Consider the following 19,962-nt stretch of genomic DNA (forward strand, 5'->3'; position numbering starts at 1 on the left):
AAACAAGATAAAAAATAAATTAGCCCACACGTGCACCCTGATTCAGCTGACGTATAGAATGATGCTGCAGCAAGAGACACAAAAGTCCTCTCTCTGAGAAAGGGAAATGAGGGACAGAAAATAAGAATAGAAGACAGAGAGAAAATTAGCTAGCCAGCATCTTAGCATGCTCGTTATGCTGCTCACCTCTCTTAGAGAAATAACAACTCACATCTGAAGGAGTTGGCTCAGAATGAAGGCAGAACATTAGTGCTTTATTTTGATAGTTTAATTCATAAATTCATCTGCATCACTGGTTTTAACAGTCACTTAACAAAATGTCAGAGCTCACAGTAATAAAACATGTTACTAGTGATCAATCTAGATAGAGCATTTTGATTCCTGCAGGCACACAAGGACCAAAGAGTTTGATCTAATAAAATTATAAATCCAGTGATTATTTTATAATACATGTGCTAAATATTTTAACAACCTCTGCGTTCTGCAGCCCAAAGCTGGGGAATGCTGATTTATGACATCAGCCAAATGAAGAGCCTTAGAAAAAGAGCCACAAGACTCAAACATATGCAAAATATGTACAATTCCAAAAATGGCAAACAGTCAAAATCATGAAGTGCCAGACAGAAACAATAATGTGGTAGGCAACATAAATGGAAACTAAAAGTGGCACTTATCTTTATTTTCCAGATCAGATGGAAACACACTCTGCAGGAGTGGAAAGCTCCCTTCACAACAGCAATATGACTGCTGACTTTTACAACACGCCACAACCTAATCTTACACATTTATCAAACACTTATAGTTTTTGTCAACCATTACCTAATCTCCATGCATCCTCGTTTCCTTATCTAAACTGCTTCTTTAACATTTAAGCTGTTAGTCCAGTGGACAAGCAGAACTTGGCTGCTCACTGTGTGTGCTAAACAAACGTCTGATTTACAGATGGTACAGTGGGAATTGGTCTATGTCGTTAAAGTGCAACACAAGGAATGATCACAGCAGATCATTTCTAAAGAGTCGTGATTATGTAGCTACCCAAATAATATGAGCTCTTAGTGTTACTATATAAAACTAGGACAGCAAAAAGCTATAATGACTTGTACAGTTAGCACATTTACTTAATGAACAATTTAGTGTGTCTATCTATATTCCATATTTTCCTTTAAGTTTGAGTAGTCAAAGGAAATGTTTCGAAAGGCAAGATGCACCCTGTACAAGTCGCCAATCCAGCAGAGAGACACACAGATCTGGAGTACAGAAGCTGGAGTACCCAGAGAGAACATGCAAACCGCATGGAGAAAGGCTCCAGGTCGGGATTCGAACCTAGAACCTTCCTGCTGCAAGGCAACGGTGCTACAAACTACTTCATCATGCAGCTTATTTCAATGATCAATACGTTACTCTTTTACCCTTTTTCCTTTCTTTCCCTAATAGCAGGAATAAATATTAGTTTTCATTTTAAATCAAAGTTATTGAAACATGTACTAGATTTTCTCTTAAAGGGACAACAATTCTATCAATCATGCTTATTTTTTAATGTCAAAGATTGAATCAACTTACGTCAAGTCCTCTATCACAGTAAATGTTTTAGCTTGCACATATTTTATGGATTGAAAAATGATATTGTAAACATCATGTTACGATGCAGAGCTGATTCACTACAGACCCAGTCTAACAGAAATGAGGTCAACGTGATAAATTGTTGGGAATAATCTCATAATGGCCGCTGGCAGACACAATGATATATTCCGCAACGATGGGGGTCATAAATGTTTTCTGAGACTCACCTGTTCAATTGTAAAAGCACCTCAGCAAATCACTTTGAATAAAGGCTGCATCTAACGTTTATTTTATTATAGAGGCAGTGTTATGTATTATGTATTTTCTAGTCACATTTCATAGCACAATCAAAAAACTAAGTAGTAAATGCTGTGTATATCAAATACGACTTCAAGAAAATTTGACTTTGTAATTTATTGCCCTGAAATTGGGCTCTTGTCTCTTTAAAAACTCCTGCTCTTTCTGAAACTCAGGAAGTCATCACAACATCACTCCTCTATTAGCCCTTTAATAATGTTTTTACCAGCATTTCACTGAGAACTAGCTCCTATAATGAGCTCAGCAGACGACCACCAGGTGTTTTCTAATTGCTGCTGACTAGTCTGAAGGAGCTGAGTGGGAGAGTTGCAGAGGAGAGCTGCTCTGTATTACATAATCTCAGAAGCTTGGGAACTGCAGCTCTGAGGAGGAGCTGCGTCTCCAAGGCGGTTCTAGGTCCACCCAGGTGTTTTGCATAGCTGAATGGTTGCCATGGAGACTAAAAGGATTTCTCAAACATGCATGAAAGAAATAAAGACAACTCTCCAGGTATGTTTGTGATGAGAGAATAACATTAAGACATGATGTAAAGCTCGATAGTAACATAATACTGTCCCTGTTGGAATATTCTATAGATTATTCTGGTGATTAATCTTTTAAGATTGTCACATTCTGCTGCTTTTTATTTAACCACTTTGTTATACAACATTAAAATTAAAAATACAAATAAAGAATCCAATTCTTTTTTAAATGAGGAAAAAAATGTATAATCTAAAATGAAACAACATAACATTTTCACAACCATTGTTTGGGTTTACAGAAAATGGATAAAATGGCAGACTGCTTCAGAGTAAAAGAAAGGCAACAGTGGCCTTGTGATGGACACAATTTACCATTCTTTTAATGAAACAGTACAAGTACTATTGCTAACCATGTCTTTAACCTTATGACGCCAAGTGGTCCAACCCTCTAAGGACTACCTCCAGCAGGCTAATCCACCATGTCACATAGATCATATCATCTTCAGCTGCTTTTTTGGAACATGACAGTGACTTCACTTAACTGCAGTGGTCTCCACAGACAACAGATCTCAATCCAATAGTGCAGTGTTGGGATGTGGCGCAGCTGGAGGTTTCCATTCGGATTAGCAGCTGACAAATCTGCAGCAACTGTGTGATGCATCAACACAGAGCAAAACCTCTGAGGAATGTTTCCAGCACCTTGTGGAATCTTAGCCACAAAGGATTAAGCCAGTTGTGACGGCAGAAGGGGGTCATGTACCTAATTAAAGCTACAGTAGGTAACTTTTATTATTATTTTTTTTTAGGTATTTTTCTTTAAATATAGCTTAAAGTTATCACTATGTCACGACAGTATAACATGAGACAGATAATCTGTTTAAAATAAAGAGCTCCTTTTTCTGCCTTTTCTGCCATCTGCAGAAATGAATCTCTTGAACAACCAATCAGAACCAAGAGGAGAGTCTCAGCGTTGTCAACCAAGCTCATGTATGCACTGCTTTCATCCTCCGCATTCCTCTCTGTTACAGCTCGTCAAAGAGGAGCTTGTCGTAAATGCCAAGGCTAGTTAGCATGGCCACCGATGACGACGGGTAAACAGTTCTCCTGGAACAGTAAGTTGTTTCACCACGATTAGCACATTGTAAAGCAGGAACATGAGGTTCTACCAGTGTACACAAAATCTATAAATGCATAAAAGATAGAGTTGTTCTGAGGATTAATATGTAAACACGGGAGTATTTTTTTCCCCCAATGTCAGTCTGCTTCCTTATTATGTTTATTAATAAACTGAATACAATTTCAGATTTTTGTGTAATTATTGTCCATATTGACTTTAAAAAATGACTTGATTATTGTTACAGGTTCATTTTCTAAGATACAGAAAAATAATTGCTTGGGATGTACAGACATGAAAATTTGAGCCGATATTGATATCGATGTTAATACTGTTATGTCAGACTTCACCAATATTTCATTTTATCAATATTTTTTTATTCGATTACTCAATTAGTCGTCAGAATAATCAATAGATTACTCAATTACTAAAACAATCTTTTACAACAGCTATGCATGCTTAAAGAAATATGTAAAAATATAAATAAATAAAATATTTATAAAAGTTCAATAGTGGCAGGATGGTATGAACTACCATAAACTCAAAGAAAAAAAAAAAAAATCAAGTTCCTCTGCTTTTTCCCAGTACTATGTAGGAACAACCAATCAGAGCCAGGAGGCAGGTCTTAGTGATGGCATTGCTCGCCCTCCCCTTACTTCTTGTTCTCTGCTATGCTGCAGCTAGCAGAAACTGTTTTGAATGCTCAAGCCAGTTAGCACAGCCACCAATGACAGTGGCTAAACGTTTTTCCTGTAAGTTGTTTCTCCACCATTAGCACATTGAGCAGTGAGTACATGAGGATGTTTGACAGCGCTAAGACCCTCCTCCTGGCTCTGATTGGTCGTTTCCGAATGGGAGTGGTGCATTTCTTCAGACGGTAATAGCATGTCAGGGAGAAGACGGATGAGATTGATCTTTTCACAGATTATCTGTTTCGTATTATACTACCACAACATGGTGATAGTTTTAACAAATGTGTAAAAACTTCTTTTTTATATGAAAGTCCCATAGAGCAACTTTAAGTGGCCAGTGGGTGTACACTCATCTGGTGAAAATGCAACAGGAAAACAAGCTCTTAAAGATTTGTGTTCCTGAACAGTTTCCATAACGTTTAGATTTACTTGGCCCTACATTAACTGTGAAGTGAACACTGCACATACATCATATACGTCACAGAATCCTACAGTGTCTGCACCAGCCAATGCATTTTCACCCTAGGACCAACTAGAAGCATGAGCAGCATGTAATGGAAGCCTCCTTTTAAAGAGAAGAAGTGGACAGGGGGAGGGGGCTCCAGTAGGAGCCTCTGTTCCTGACAGCCACACAGTCAGGAGGGGGGAGGGTTCCCAACACCCAGGCCCTCTTCCTGAATCTGCTGGAATGAGCATGATGGATCCTTCCTTCTGCCTACTGGACTAGGAGCTAGCTCCACAGCTCTACCAGAAGAGACACTCGGTGGGAAATGCACAGTGTGTACTTACTTATCTGACAGAGAGCGCGAGCATGGAGCAGTCTGAGGGGTCAGGTGACGGGCCTTAGCTGGAAATACACTAAACCAGTATGTGCAGCCTTAAAAAGAAACTGAAATGAGTCGGCAACAGAGAAATCATTTCCCAAGGTTAGACTGACATTGTGGATCGGAACAAGTACTTCCTCCACTCCATGTTTCTACTCAGTCCAAGGACATAGCCGTCCTCCCTGTTTAAAAAAGGCAAATAACTGTATATTTTCCATTCATTTGTTTTCATGGAGATTTGTGAAAGTGATAAACGTCTCTTCCCTCTAACAAAACCTGTTTTCCTGAGTGTTGGCACAACAGAAAGCCACAAACTTGGTTTGCGCTCAAGAACAAATCCTAGTTCAGCACTTGTTTACTGCACACAAGCATTCACACCCGCGTCAACAAGCACCGCGCAAACGCAGGACGCTCCTATTTTACTGATCCGCACATTTCTTTTACGTGTTCATTCAGGCCTTCTGCAGATACCTCATGACATCCAAACAGGGCAATTAGCCCCTCGTGCTGCACAAAAATCCTGACTTGGCACTTACCACGAACGCTGTGAGCAGCTACTGCTGGGTCTCTGCAGAGTGGCAAATCAGCGAGGTCTCCTGGCAACACGTTTGCCCAGCTACAGGCACACATGGTTTCAGTTAGGGGTCTGCACCTATAAACAGTTGGCCATGGCAGTTCTCTGGTCAGGAAGTGCAGTGTTGACTGCAAGTCAAGGCAGGCACAAACTGCTAATGAAGGACATATACTCTCACAGTTTAGCTGTTAACAGCAGGTTTGGACTGGAGGCATCCAGAGTTCTGCAGGGAAAAAAAAGAAGTGACTCTGAATCTAGTCAAAGTAGTAAAAGTAAAAGGTCAGTCAACCTCAGCAGAGGATAAAACCTGATTTAGTTCAGAGTGAGATATAGATGCAGCAAGTCTGAAGGTGTCATGATAACATCATCCCATTATGTCAGAAAGTTCAGTAAGTTTTTTAACTGGCTCCTACAAAAATAAAACAAGTTGAATCATTGTAAATGCAATCACAACTACAATAATTCAACAACAGCTATATAAACATACAAAAAAAATTATTTTTGTATATTTTCTAACAAATTGTGACAGTAAATTTTGTATGTTTGGCTGCAAATACAGGTGGGAGATCAATCAATTTCATCACTTAATCAAACTTTCTGTTTTGAAAGTTCAGTTTTTAGAAAATTCTGGGGGGGGAGGTGATCCACCAAAGCGCTCCTTGGGTTCCCCTAGTTCAGAGTGATGTCAGCCCAACCATCATTTTATTGGCAAGCCTGTTTTACAGCCATTTATTTCCACTTTGAATTCAGGTCAAATCACAAAAGGAATGATTCAAATAAAAGACAGTTTTCTAAAGATATTTGTAATTTGTAAAATAAATAAAATAGATAAAGTAGGGTAAAATTAACTTTGGATCTAAGCAGGTAAGAACCAACAAATGTAAAAGCAAGTTTTAGCAGTTCTTTATGTTATAATTGTTTTGAATTTTACACCTATTTTTCTCGTCATCTGGTGGACTTTCTTTTTTTCTTTTACATAATTTCAACCATAACCCATAGAAGAATATTTCCTTCTTTTGCAAAGTTTTTACATTTTTCTTCATCTTAAAACGTGAAAACAAAAGCAAAATGTTAAAAAGGAAAATTTTCCTACAGTAGATGGTCAAAAAAAATGACGGTACAAGATGACTTTTTTCAAATGGTTCAGTAACATCAGCGGATCTAAAGACGGTTTATTTAGCTGGACTGAGACCAAAAACGTCTCCTTGGTTTTCAAAGGTGGCAGAACTCTGCAGCACACTATCCAGCCGGACGTTTTTAGAGGCCGCACATGTAGAAATAATATATGACGAGGAAGTCAACAGTCTCCTGTAGGGTTATCTCAGGCCAAACACATCATTCTAACAGCACAAAGCGCACCAACTGAGCGTTCGTATCAGCGGCTTGCAAAAGGTCGAGACCAACTCATCCTGCATCCGTTTAAATACGGTCACCTGGACAACCAGGAGGACTTTCATTATAAACTGTCACTGAATATTTCATTATCTGGGCCAAAGTTGTGCAACACAAACAACTTCTGAAAGCGTATATAAGCTAGAGGTCAGAAGCTTAAACAGTGGCAGTACAGTGTTCTATTAAGGCCTTTATTGGTTTATTTGAACTCCGCTTTGTTTTAACATCACCTTTTTTTTTAGAACAAAAATTGTATGCTCCATTTTTAATTTATCGTAGGGTTTTGCTAACTGTATACATACAGCTGTATGTATACAGTTGAGTCAAAAGCTCAACTGTATATATACAATCTTAAGTGATGCTAAAGGTTCTAGGTCATCTTTTAACTTGAACAATCTTGGGGCATACAAACTTCTCTTCTCTGAATAAAAATCGGTTTGTACAGTGAGAGCAATAAGAACGTCTAGTAAACGCTCAGTGAAAACTGAGCATTTTTTGAGCCATTTTCTAAACACCTCCATATCCCAAGATCAGCTTAAACGACTGCAACCGAGTGCAACTTCACGTCTTTAAAAGGTCTGGGAGAAGACACTAAATGTCCTGCTGGGGAAGAAAACAAACTAAAATGTTCCATAACAACCTAGGAAGCAGTAAAGCTCAAATCTGCCATGCGCTGGTGTTACTATTTGTTGTAAAACAAGTTTTACACGAGCAAGAACTGGGAGGATGCTTCTGGAGGCAGACGGTTCTCCTTCACCGATGCCACGCTGATAAATTCTGTGTGTGTGTAAGTCAAGTACACTGTATGTAATATGGCGGTGGAGGCAGCATGCTGTGGGGTTGTTTCACTGCCAGCTGTACTAGTTACTGAAACGTAAAACGGAATAATGAAAATGGAAAACTACATATTAATTCATCATTTAAAAAACTGTTTTAGTGGATACACTTTAGGCAAACAAACTACAGTACTAGAATATTCTCAAAGCCTGCAGGTTGTGCAGGGAAAATGAGAATAATTTTAATTATTAGCACTCAAGAACACAAAAATATCTATGTCAAAACATTGCAATATACAATATAACCCTGTGCACTAAATTAATTATTTGTTGTATTATCATTCCATCACAGAAAAAGGAAGGATTCAATAAATCAAAACACGTCCGAAATCAATGTCCCAGTCCTGAACCGTATCTATCAGCAAAAAGGAAAAATAATCTGTGGAGACACTAAACTGTACTCGTATTTATCTCATTGTTTAAATTAACTTCGGTTTATTAGAGACGAGGAAAACTTGTTGATTTGAAATGAACCAACCCGGGTGAAGGAGCTTAGTCAGTTTACAGTTTAATGATTGAACCTTTCCATCTTGACTAATTTTTGCGAGGTTTCAACAGAGAGCTCAATGGAAAAAGTAGCCTGGGCTAACATGAGCTACAAAACATGCAGCGCTTGGCTGTGTAAAACTCTAAGGAGGCGGCTAATAATTACCACATTTAGCCATTAACACATACGTTAAACTTTCGGAAAATGTTTCGAAAGTTTTACATTTTTTCTTCACTGGGCCAGGAAGGCGACGGTCAATAAACTCTTAAGCTTAGCTGACTTTGCTAGCTGCCTGCTAGAGACAAAAAGTTTTTCCACACATCAAATTTTTCTTCTCTGCCTGTGTGGCTCGTACGTAACAACACTTGCCGTAGAAGACGCTCAATTTGTTTTTCTACTCCAGAAAAACGAGACTAAATCCTTCCCTCCTGGTTGTCGCTAAATGGAAAAGTCTCGTTAATTTAATGGAACTTACCTTCCAGTCTCCACCGCTGCCGCCGCTCCCCGGGCCGCCTTCAACACCCGAGACCGCCGCCGGACCTCCGAAGGGCCGCGGAGCTGGGAGAGGAGAAGCCGTAAGGGGTCCGGGCGCTCACTGGGAGAAGAGCTAACAGCACCGAGGCCCCGGGCCTGAGTCCTCGGAAGAGCAAGAAGCGGAGGCAAACCGAGCCACAGCCCTGCGCTGTTTGACAGAGACTCCGGGAGAACTTTTTGACAGCTCCTCGTCTTCGCCCCCCCCTCCCCTCTGCAGCCCTTCACTTTTCTCTTTTTCCTCACTTCCAGCAGATACGAATCAAAATACTGTCACAGAATATGGCGGCTGCTTCAGCAAGCTGCTATCGCGAGATGAAGAAATTGTTTTCCTTTTTTTTTCTCCCAGTTTCCAAAGTTGTGCTGATGAAGGAGGAGAACGTTCACCATCTGAAAATTAGGTTGAGCTGCTTGCAGTTCCAGAATGTGCAAGCAGAAGACAAACTAGAGGAAGAGTTTGGTTACGACTGAAGGGATGAAAACTGGTTTTCTTAAGGAAGTTTTATCACCAGCATTCATCTCATTGTAATTTTATCCTTAGGTCAGCTGATGGGTAACTGTTCCAAAACCTTGAGCAGGAATGCTGAGATTTTCTGAAGCCATTTTGAATGCTTTCAGACAGCAAAGACAGAAAACAAGCAACAATTTACAACAGCTTATTTGGCATATGGATTTCAGATAGCTGTGCTTTGTTCTTTACAAAAACTCTAACGCAAACACTAATTCAATAAATATTGCCCACCAAGAGCGCTTGACACATGAGAGATATCCATAAAAAAAAGACTTGTTTGAAACAATAGAGTTCTCAGCTTGAGAAGTTGTGCTGCAAGATTACAACCTAAGTCACTATAATATTTGTACCATAAGACGCCTTGAACCTTTTCACTATTTTACTTCCACAATCTTGAATGTGTTATATTTGGATCAAATGTGACAAACCATTAAAAAGTAATGCATGTTTGTGAGTTAGATGGAAAATAACTTGATTTTTTAATTTGTTAAGTCATAGAGAATATTGCTGCTTGTAAGTCTACTTGAGTGTGTTACTACTAGATTTGCATATCTTTGCATTGAGAATTTTTCCAAGCACCCCCACAGGGCTTTCACCTTTGTGATGATGTGCGTAGGTGGATGCATAGTAATGATTTCCCATTGCACATTGCATTCTATATGTGGCCCAAAACGTTGGATTTGGTCTGACTACATGGCATCGATTGGGATTTCCTTTCTTTCTTTTTTGTCAAAATGTGGTTAGTATTAGAAATCACGCCCATTCTCCAAGAAAATTGGAATAAGTTGTTCATACCATGGCGAACTCCCCCTGGTTGAAAGAAAAATAATAATAATGATATCCAAAGATCTGGACTGAACCGCTCCAGCAACACAAACAGAGCTGAACCTGAAAAGCTCTTTCTGGCTCACCGACTCTGTAGGGAGAGGAAGACCAAACACGATGAGCTCCCTCATCAGGGGACTGTAAACACACTTTGCTCAGCCACTCGAGCAGCTGAAGAGCTGCCAGGTAGCAGAAGAAAGCTCACTGTGAAGAGACGTTCACCTTTACATGTCAAGGATTTTTTACACTCGATTTAGTAATCATTTACTGTTTTTTTTTTTTCAGGCGAAATATTCTGTCTAAAGAAACCTTCTGATATTCACTTTTTAGTAAAACATAATTGAAAATAACAGATTGGCATGGAAATTTGTGTAACTACACAAGGAACATTAATATGGCTTTCTTTTAGGAGTTTTGGAGACTTGTTTTAGCATCTTGCTGTCTGCTTCCGGGGTAAACTTACCTCCTCGACAGCCTAACCTCGGCAGCAACCAGAGCAGTAAGGTTTAAACAGGATGATGAGTGACGATGTATTAAACATGACCTGACGTGATACAGCTGTCTGTCATTTTTTATGTCGGAGTGTCCTAATATTCTCCTGAACCAAAAACTGCTTGTTTTAAAGGCAGTGGATTGTGCAAAATTGCTCTCACCAAAGTCCCTCCCCCTCTCAGTTCCTTCAGACTAGTGGCAGCAGCGATTAGCAAACAGCTGGTGTAACTGCACGATCCTTATGCGCAGATGTGTTCATATGAGCTCATCATACGAATGACTTCTCAGTCCAGCGCTCCTAAGAACTGTTGTAAATGGCATAATGAGGAAGCATTGTTGTGATAATATACTGAAGACAGAGTGCAGGAAAGAAAAGAGGAGCTTCTTAAAGAGACAGACGAATTTCAGAGCATCAAATTGCAATGTCAAATTTCTTTAAGTCATGTTTCATATATATATATATACTGTATATAGCATTTTCAAATCAACTGAAGATAACATTTTCCTGATTGTGCTATGAAATTACACTATGTGCCTGGAAAATATGTAAAACCGCCCCTTTAAAATGTTGCAGAGTCTTGGTAAAAGTACTTTAATTTTCCGTGTTGTGAAGATTGATATTAAAATGTCCAAATATTTAAACAAAATAGTCTTGTGACTGTACATGACCTAAAATGATTTTTTTTTTTTTTGTACTGTATATCTGGAGTGATTGTCACTGGATCCAGCCGGCATTCCGGTTTTTAGGAGCCCAGCAGTCAGAGAAGCCAAATGTAGTTTTTAATTCCAGGATCTTGGAGCTGACCAAGATCCTGGTCTTGGTCTTGGTCAGCTCCAAGACCAGGATCTTGGTCTTGGTCTTGATCTTGGTATATTCATATTCTTGAATATAAAAATATTTTTAGAATATTTTTAAAACATTCTAAAAATATAGTGTTGGATATTAAATTGCTCCAGTATCACCTCATTACTTTACAGAACTTCATTTGTTTTCAGCAACAGCTTTTTTTTCTTCTTCTTTTTTTTAAGGTCAAACAAACAAAGCTCTACTTCAAAGGACTCCTCTGCTCACCACGAAACCATTGTGTCCTCCAGTTTCCTTCTGCAATGTCGCAGCCAGTTATTTCCAACAAGAAACCGTTGTTGCTGTCGCTGCTGTTCTTTCCGCATGGACATCATGAACAGGTGACCCACTTAACTCGCCTCTTCAACCACGTCTCCTGCTCGCCGCTTCGCGCCGCATCAACCCGCAGCTCGCGGGGTTGGAGCGAGAAAACAGGCTTGTGGGAACCTCGGCGAAAAGTCGACGGCTCTCACGTGAACTCGGTGGAAACATGTGGCGTCTCGTGCGTCGGCGTAATGTGGTGACTCACGCACGGAAAGGATCGGGCCGCAGCGATCTCACACGGACTCTGACCCTTGACTCTGGAGCTGAAAACACAGGGAGCAGAATTCCCCGTCTCTCTTGTGAGCGCCGCGCTGAGGGGGGACAGTGCGGCCTCTCATGCTCCCTGGACACTGCTCTCCTTGCTTTGCACAATGCCGTCCACACTCTGGGAGAAGCTTGTGGCATGCGGGGCGCAGCGTCAGCTCACCGAATCATCAGGGAAACAAAACCGAATCAGAATTCTTAAGAATTTCCAACGACTTGACTTTGTGACTGTGGCTGCAGCCCGTGTTCTCCACTTGCTCACTTTCTTTGTGCGAACACACGTCACGCCAAGTGAATGTTTGTTTGTTTGTTTTTTTTTGTCTTATGCAAAAGTGCATAAAGCGATATATGTGTTTTAATGTAGTTAAGAAATAAAAACCGACAAGCATGCGCTCATATTCAGTCAGAACCAGTTTTGCACAGCTGAAGACCAAATTTATTTTATTTTATTTTATTTTTTTAATGCACAGCAGCTCCAGTCCAGTCAGATTGGACGGACAGCATCTGGGAACTTGAAAGTCTTGCCACATATTCCCAATTGGATTCCAGATGTAGCCAGACTGTTTTAACTCATCGGTCTGCTGTGGTCGTATCCGGGTCCAGGAGTCGGGTCGCTGTCCAGCCGGAAGGTGAAGCTTCGCTCCAGTCTCCGGTCCTTCAAGGACTGATCTGGTTTCTGGTTTTAGCTCCAGCTATTTTTCCATAATCTATATCCAGCTTTATTTTCCCTACTCAAAATAATAATAATAATAATTTTTTAAAAAATCCAACATTCCTCAGTATGATGCTGCCAATACAATGTTTCACTCGGGGTATGGTAACATACAATATTTAGCATGTTTTTGGTCAAAAAGTAGAATTTTGTTCCTTTCTGACCAGAGGTTATCTTGAATATTTTTTAGGCATGCACCATTTGAAAATTTGGGCCCCTATTAATATCCAAAATATAAATATCAGGCATTAATATATCAGTATGTATTGACACATAAACTTTATTCAGCCTTCTGTTCCCTCCTCAAAAAACCCCCACTTCCTCAGAATGATGCTGCCACCACCATGATTTTATTGTGTATGGTAACATACAATATTTTGCATTGTTTTTGGTTAAAATGTTATTCTGACCAGCAATGACCTTGAATATTTTCTACGGATGCACCGATTTCAAACTTTGGTCCAATATTGACGTCCCAATATAAATTTTACTGCTATGGCAGATAACCAATATTTACCAATATTGTACATAATGCATATATTTCACTACTTTGCAATCCTTTGCAAAGCATGCTTAACCAAAGGGGGAACATGTGCATTCAACACAAGCAGCCTGGAAGAAAAGAAAATCCCAGGCCTGAAACCGAGCACGCTCCTGTGATATGCTGTTCTGGAGGAAGAGGACTTGGCCACCCACATTCTTGGCATGGAAAGAGGCCCGTTTCTCACGGTCTGAGGACAGCATGTCGTGGGTCAGCAGTTTAGATTCAACTCTGCAGTGGTCCTCCAGTCATTACTCCCGTCTTAAGCAAACCTCTTTGCTTGTCTGCTGGCCGCTGGGAGAGGGTCATGCAGGCGTCCTGCACAAACAAGCTCCATGCAGAGATACAGGGGACAGAGGAAATGAGGGCAGCAGAAAGTTGTTCAGCTCTTATGCAGGAGTGACACATCAAGCTGCAACTTCAAACCTTCACACATGTGGAATTATGCACAGAGATAAGGAAGAGAACCATTTTCTTCATGTTAAATCTTACATAAAAATTAAGAAATGTTGACTGTATCTCATGAGCGCATTGAGAACAGATCCTCACCAATTTTTAAAAACTGCAATTTAATTCCACTTTGCATTTTAGAGGGCGAGCTGGAATTAGATGATGCTACAAAAGATATTGTGAAGAGGCGGTTAATCAGAAAAGTGATCTCCGCTAATGTCATTAGCAGCCATTAGCAATGGTAGTAAAGAAAAAACTGTTGATGCTATTTATTATAATATATCTAAACTGCAGCAGCTGTCCAAAGTATTCCTGTCCCATTTTATTACTTTACAATTATACAATTTATTGTATTTTATTTGGATTACGTGCTTAGTTAAAATGTGGAACCAATATCCATCCATTTTCTGTTCACCCTTTGTCCCTAATGGGGTCAGAAGGGTTGCTGGTGTCTATCTCCAGCTACGTTCTAGGCGAGAGGCGGGGTTCACCTTGGACAGGTCGCCAGTCTGTCGCAGGGCAACACAGAGACAGACAGGACAAACAACCATGCACACACACACTCACACCTAGAGAGAATTTAGATAGACCAATTAACCTAACAGTCATGTTTTTGAACTGTGGGAGGAAGCCGGAGTACCCGGAGAGAACCCACGCATGCACAGGGAGAACATGCAAACTCCATGCAGAAAGACCCAGGCCGAGAATCGAACCCAGGACCTTCTTGCTGCAAGGCAACAGTGCTACCAACTGCGCCACTGTGCAGCCCGGAACCAACATTATTTTCAAAATTCTTTTCCAATAATCTATATATGTTTTTGCTGTAATTACAAATACAAAAACGTCTGATGCACTTGTAATTGATGATTAAAGGCAAACAGCCATGTTTACTTTTAATCCAGCCAAATAAAACTTGTTTAAAAAAAAAAAAAATACAACTTCTAATTTTTTGATAAGTATCTACTGGACCTGAAAAGTAGTCATTTTTAAAAGAATTTTCTTCATGTCTTTAGATTTTAAAATGCAGAAAAATAGCAAAGTTTTGCAAAAAGAGGAGAGAAACATTTTCCTCCATCAGATACTGATATTTGTTGAAAGTGACGTTGAAAAAAGAAAAAAAAAACCCAACCTCCCATTGAAACACTGAGAACAGGAGCAGGAGCAGAGCTGCAGGGACAAACGCTGTCGAAATTAGGCAAGAACTGCAGCAACCAGCAGGAAACCCACAGCAAACCACACAGGAAGCTGACACCATGGCATCTGGAGGTCAGCATTCAAGATACTACATCCCACTGAAATCTCCCCGAGGTCAGACTGCGCGTTGCTCAAAGGAGCAACAAAATCCCCAAAGAGCTCCACGTCAGACGCTGCATGGCTCAGTTAGCTCTGTAGAGTTTGTGACAGACCCTGAGTGAATTTGGGAGGGTTGTCTGGGGAAATCCTCCACCAGTGATGGCTCTACTTTCAGCCAGACTACATGATATTAATGCAAACTTCACACAGTTCTGCCCCTGATCTTCCTGCATCCTCATTGCACTTCACATGTACTCTGCACACTTCTGTTTTCCATCCCAGCATTTAACCCGTACAGTCACCCAGACGTCACGTTGTAAAGTCCCTGTTATCCAGTGAGAGAAAGCAGAAATAATAAGGGGATGTATCTCACATATACACAGTGTTGCCTTAGCAGAGCAGGTGCCTGAGTTTCTTAGTTTTTTTCCATCATAAACAGAGCTTTTTTTTTCTTTTTTCAGTTTTTGCAGGAGAGGCAGCATTCAGCTTCTATGAGCCACACATCTGGAGCAAACTTCCAGAATATAGCAAAACTGGTGAAACACTGAGTTCCTTTGAATCTTGTCTAAAAAGCCGCCTGTTTGGAGTTGCTTTTGCAACATAATGGATTAAGAATTTAACGATGGCAAGTAACGACATGTAATGTTTCAATTGTTGATTCTATGTTGCATGGTCTGATATCGATATCCAATATAAATTTTACTACTATGGCAGTAAAGGACATTTTCCTAGAACCAACTGCTACCTGCATGGCAACAACTTGAATGCAGCATCGTCTTTACTTCACTGAACAGAGAAGTGATCTGTTCTGCAGCATTATGTGATGATGATCCAGGCCATGATGTTGTTCCCTCCTCAAAAACATGCCTACAGTGTTGCTTTGATGTTTGAGAAATTCTTTAGTCTCCATGGCAACCATTCAGCTGTGCAAAATGCCTCAGGCAACGTACAGGGGACCCAGTGCCGCCTTCAAGACGTACCTCCTCCTCGGATCTGCAATTTTTTTTTTAAAGAGACAGAGGCCCAATTTCACAATGTTAACTTACAATATCAAATTTCTTTTAAGTCATATTTGATATATTCAGCATTTTTATAACAGCTGAAGGTAACATAGATACTTTGTTGTGCTATAAAATGGCACTATGTTCCTAGAAATGACATAATACTGCCCCTTTAAGGAGACATGTTGAGCCAAACAGTCCACTTCCCTCCTCCTAACAGTTATCTGCTGCCTTATGAAACCTTGGGAATCTGACTTTTGTGACCCTGAAGCCATTATGGATGTTTTTCTAATAAATCCTTCAAATGAATCTTTTTCTGCTGCTTTAGAATTTGATAAGCAGTTGACACAAATGCAGATTGAATGTCAGGAAACCTTGAGTTACACTGCTGCTCTCAGCTGAAGACATATCTCACCCAGGGTTGCTTTGGAAACATTTCTGTCTGAGAATGTAAACAATATAGTTAAAAAAAAAAGTGTAGATTTTGAACCTCATTGTTTAATGTGCCTCAAGCAGAGGCCCGATGATGAAGGGGGATTGAATCCAGGCCCAAAGAAGAGTCTGGGCTGACTGAGTGACACACAGAACCAAGAAGTAGAGAGTCCAAACAGATGCACTGAAACAAGCCTGAACACCATGTTTGGGTTTCGGTTGTAAAAAAACAAACAAAAAAAACCATTTGTTTGCTGAACGTTTTCATTCCTGGTGTGCAGAGATTTCCCTGTCCACTGGGCTGAGGGATGAACAGTTCTGGGTGAGAGGTGACGTCCAGACTCCGGCCAACATTAGGGTATGTTAGTGTGTTGGTGGAGCACATGCTCCATGTGCAGAGACGATAGTCCTCAATGCAGCTGTCCTGGTTCAATTCCTCATCTGGAGCCATTTCCTGCATGTCTTCTACTTCCTTCTCCTCACTATTTCCTGTCTATTTCCTGTTCAATAAATTCCACTAGTGCCCAAATTACAGGAGAGTGATTCCTTATCACCTCCCATGATGGCTGCAGCCTCAGGCTCCTGTTGTCTCGTGTTGTCTGTCTGTCATTGTTTTGGATGGACTTCACTGAAATAAATGACAATAAAGGCTAATTCTGATTCTGATCATCTGATCTGTTTTCCTTGACCTCAACTATCTGATAGACTTTGTTAGTTGTTAACGTGTCGTTACATATTTCAAACCGCAGACACAAATAAAGTCAAGTCTATTTGACTTGTGAAACATTTCAGCAACAAGGCAAGGTTTACATCATAAAAACATAATTCAGTAACCAGTTATGAAACAAGCAATAAACTTTATAGTTGGTCAAATCCTAAATAAATAACGTGGACGAAGCAGTTCTTCTTTTTCTTCTCTCTTTTCAGAACTTTTCATTACCTGACGTCAGAACTTTAGACCTGCAAGTTTTGTGTGAAAATCCTAAGTTTGAGTTTCAGAGAGAAAGAGGGATACGCTAAAAATATTGTTGATAAAATTAAACATTTAACTGATAATACTCTGACTGTTTATTCCTTTCAGAAAATTCTTTTGGTTAGAACAGTTAGGTTATTTATCTGTTGTTTTCTGCTGTTGATATTTCACTATAATAATGTCATCACTAATGGTTTAATATCTGAGCTTATTTAAATAGGATTTATTCCTCAGTATGCAGGACAAAATCTACAACTGCAGGTTGATTTTTGATTTGAGACCAACACACGTTTTACAAAAATTAAATAATTTAACACATCTATGAAATTCAAGTAGCTTTTTCAATTACTATTATTATGATATATATTTATGCGACCTATACTTGCGATGCATTCTAAGCAAACGTTGTTGCGTGTGTAACAATGAGAGAAAACTGAATGCAGAAAAATCGAATCTCAATGGCGAAACACTCGCATTCAGAAAGTCTCTGGTAAGTTTAGAGGAGAGAGGAGAGTTTATTACCAATTGAAATGTCAAGGTCTGTGGAGTGTTTGGACCCTGCTCTGAAAGCAGACAGGGAGTGAGTGGTGCGATGGCCGAGCTCCAGACACCAATCTCCTACCCGTAAGGTCAAACTGACTCTCTGCGGATGGGCCGAGTGTTTTCCACCCAGAACTAGAGCAGATAGAGCAGACTGAGGAGAAACTTAAACAGCTACTGTAAGGTTCTGTACGGTTCTAAACATCTTAACCTTCAGTGATGACAAGCAGCCATCACAGAAATGTTGCTAACACGTCTGTTGTTAAAAAATGTTTAAGGCTAGTTCAAATTTTCATCGGTTCAGAGCCAATCAGCTGTGAACGTTTTTATCTGCGGTAGATACAGTAACACCTAGGATCTTGATTTAGATGAAGCAGACGAGTTTTAGATCTAATAGTTTTATCTAATGTTTTATCAAAGCAGGTCTCTCTTGTAAATGAGATCTTATATATCTCAATAAGACAGCCTGGATTTTCAGATATTTGCTAAAATTGTCACTTTATCATGACAGCATATTGTGAAACAGAAAAACTGTGAAAAAAGAATCAGGCTCCTTCACCTCCCAGTGCTTCTATTTTCAGTGAAAAACAACCAATCAGAGCCAGGAGAGGAGGGTCTTAATGCTGCCAATCAAGCTCGTGTATGTACTGTCCAATGTGCTAAGGACAGAGATAAATGGTTTTCCTGTAATAGTGAGTTGTTTCGCTGCCATATTTAGCAGCACATACATGATGCTGATTGAAACGCTCCTGCCTCTGATTGGTTATTTTTGGTCAGGAGCGGTGCATTTCTTCACACGGCATTAATAGTTCAGGGAGGAGGATGAGATTGATTTTTTCAAAGACTACCTGTCTCATATAGACGGTTGCAGTTTCCCTTTAATGAGAACTGCAATGAAAATCATGAAATATTGACACTTTCAGCAAAATATGTAAAAAAAAACCCCCAACAAAACCTCATATTTTTTAAAGTTACATACTGTAGTTTTAATGTACCGCTAATTGAAAGAGAAACGTGTGAAGTGCTTTACATGTGAATAAATGAAATACACCAAGATTAACATTAAAACTCTAAACATCAGCAGATAACAGTGATTGATTGTCCAGAAATGGAGAAAACATGGAACAGTGGTGAACAATCCCAGGTGGGTCAGCCTGGCAAGTTACTCCAACAGATAATTGATGAGTCATCCAGAAAGTCCCAAAACGAACCAGAACATCTGAGGAACTTCAGGCAGCACTTGCTCCAGTTAGTCTGGGCAAACATGGTTCCACTACAAATTTGCTCAAAAGGTTTTCAATATTCTGCTAATGTTGCAAAAAAACCCCAAAAAACTATTATTATGACATATATTCATGCAACCTATACTTGTGATGTATAGGTTGCACAACAATTTGGCAAATGTGGTGTTTCCGTTACATGAAAACTGCAATGAAAATCACATGTGAATAAGGATATTCAAGCAAAAAATGATTAAAAATCAGGACAGCAACAAATGTAAACACTTACATGAGATAATATTCATATTTCAGCTGTGGTAGACGCGCTTAGCCACCAGTGGAGACGTCAGCGTCTTAGTCAGGCGTTGGGAGGACAGAAGCTACATTTGCGCCCTTAGTGTCTGTCTGATAATTCCTTTGTGTTTTGGGTCAGCTTGTGTTTATTGGGCTCCTCCCCTGTGTTTGCGTTAGGTATTATTGACATTCAGATCCTCCGGATCCAAAATAAAATTAAAAGCAGAAAACTGATCAATATTATTGTAAATATTGTGGGAATGGAGGATTTAGTTCAGTTTATTTATATAGCATCAATTCACATATTGTTTCCAATCAGCTCAAATCAGCCATTAAGACAGGTCAATTAATAAATATATTCCTAATTAATCCTAATTTTCAAACAACACAGTCAAGTTCAGTTTTTTATTGATAACATTATGAAGTTCCAGAAGCTTCCTGTTCTAGTTTTTCTTTT

At 39.7% G+C, this 19,962-nt stretch overlaps 1 protein-coding gene and 1 long non-coding RNA gene across 3 annotated transcripts in view; one reads left to right on the top strand and one right to left on the bottom strand.

Moving 5' to 3' along the window:
- The window catches only part of tab2 (TGF-beta activated kinase 1 (MAP3K7) binding protein 2), a 55,569-nt gene extending 45,110 nt beyond the window's left edge, over window positions 1–10,459 (bottom strand). Inside the window, exon 1 of one of the 2 annotated variants that reach the window (XM_032586117.1) lies at window positions 8,734–10,459. The gene's annotated coding sequence lies outside the window, so the exon portion shown is untranslated. The remainder of the gene's footprint in view (window positions 1–8,733) is intronic. The other variant, XM_032586116.1, reaches the window with a different exon arrangement.
- LOC116734630 (uncharacterized) lies at window positions 3,712–18,695 on the top strand. The gene is made up of 3 exons (XR_004342247.1): window positions 3,712–4,186; window positions 13,616–13,617; window positions 18,661–18,695. It is a non-coding gene; the product is annotated as an uncharacterized LOC116734630 (long non-coding RNA).
- The last annotated feature ends 1,267 nt before the right edge of the window (window positions 18,696–19,962 follow it).

Source organism: Xiphophorus hellerii, chromosome 15 (genome assembly GCF_003331165.1).
Source record: "Xiphophorus hellerii strain 12219 chromosome 15, Xiphophorus_hellerii-4.1, whole genome shotgun sequence".
In the NCBI taxonomy this organism is placed as follows: Eukaryota; Metazoa; Chordata; class Actinopteri; order Cyprinodontiformes; family Poeciliidae; genus Xiphophorus; species Xiphophorus hellerii.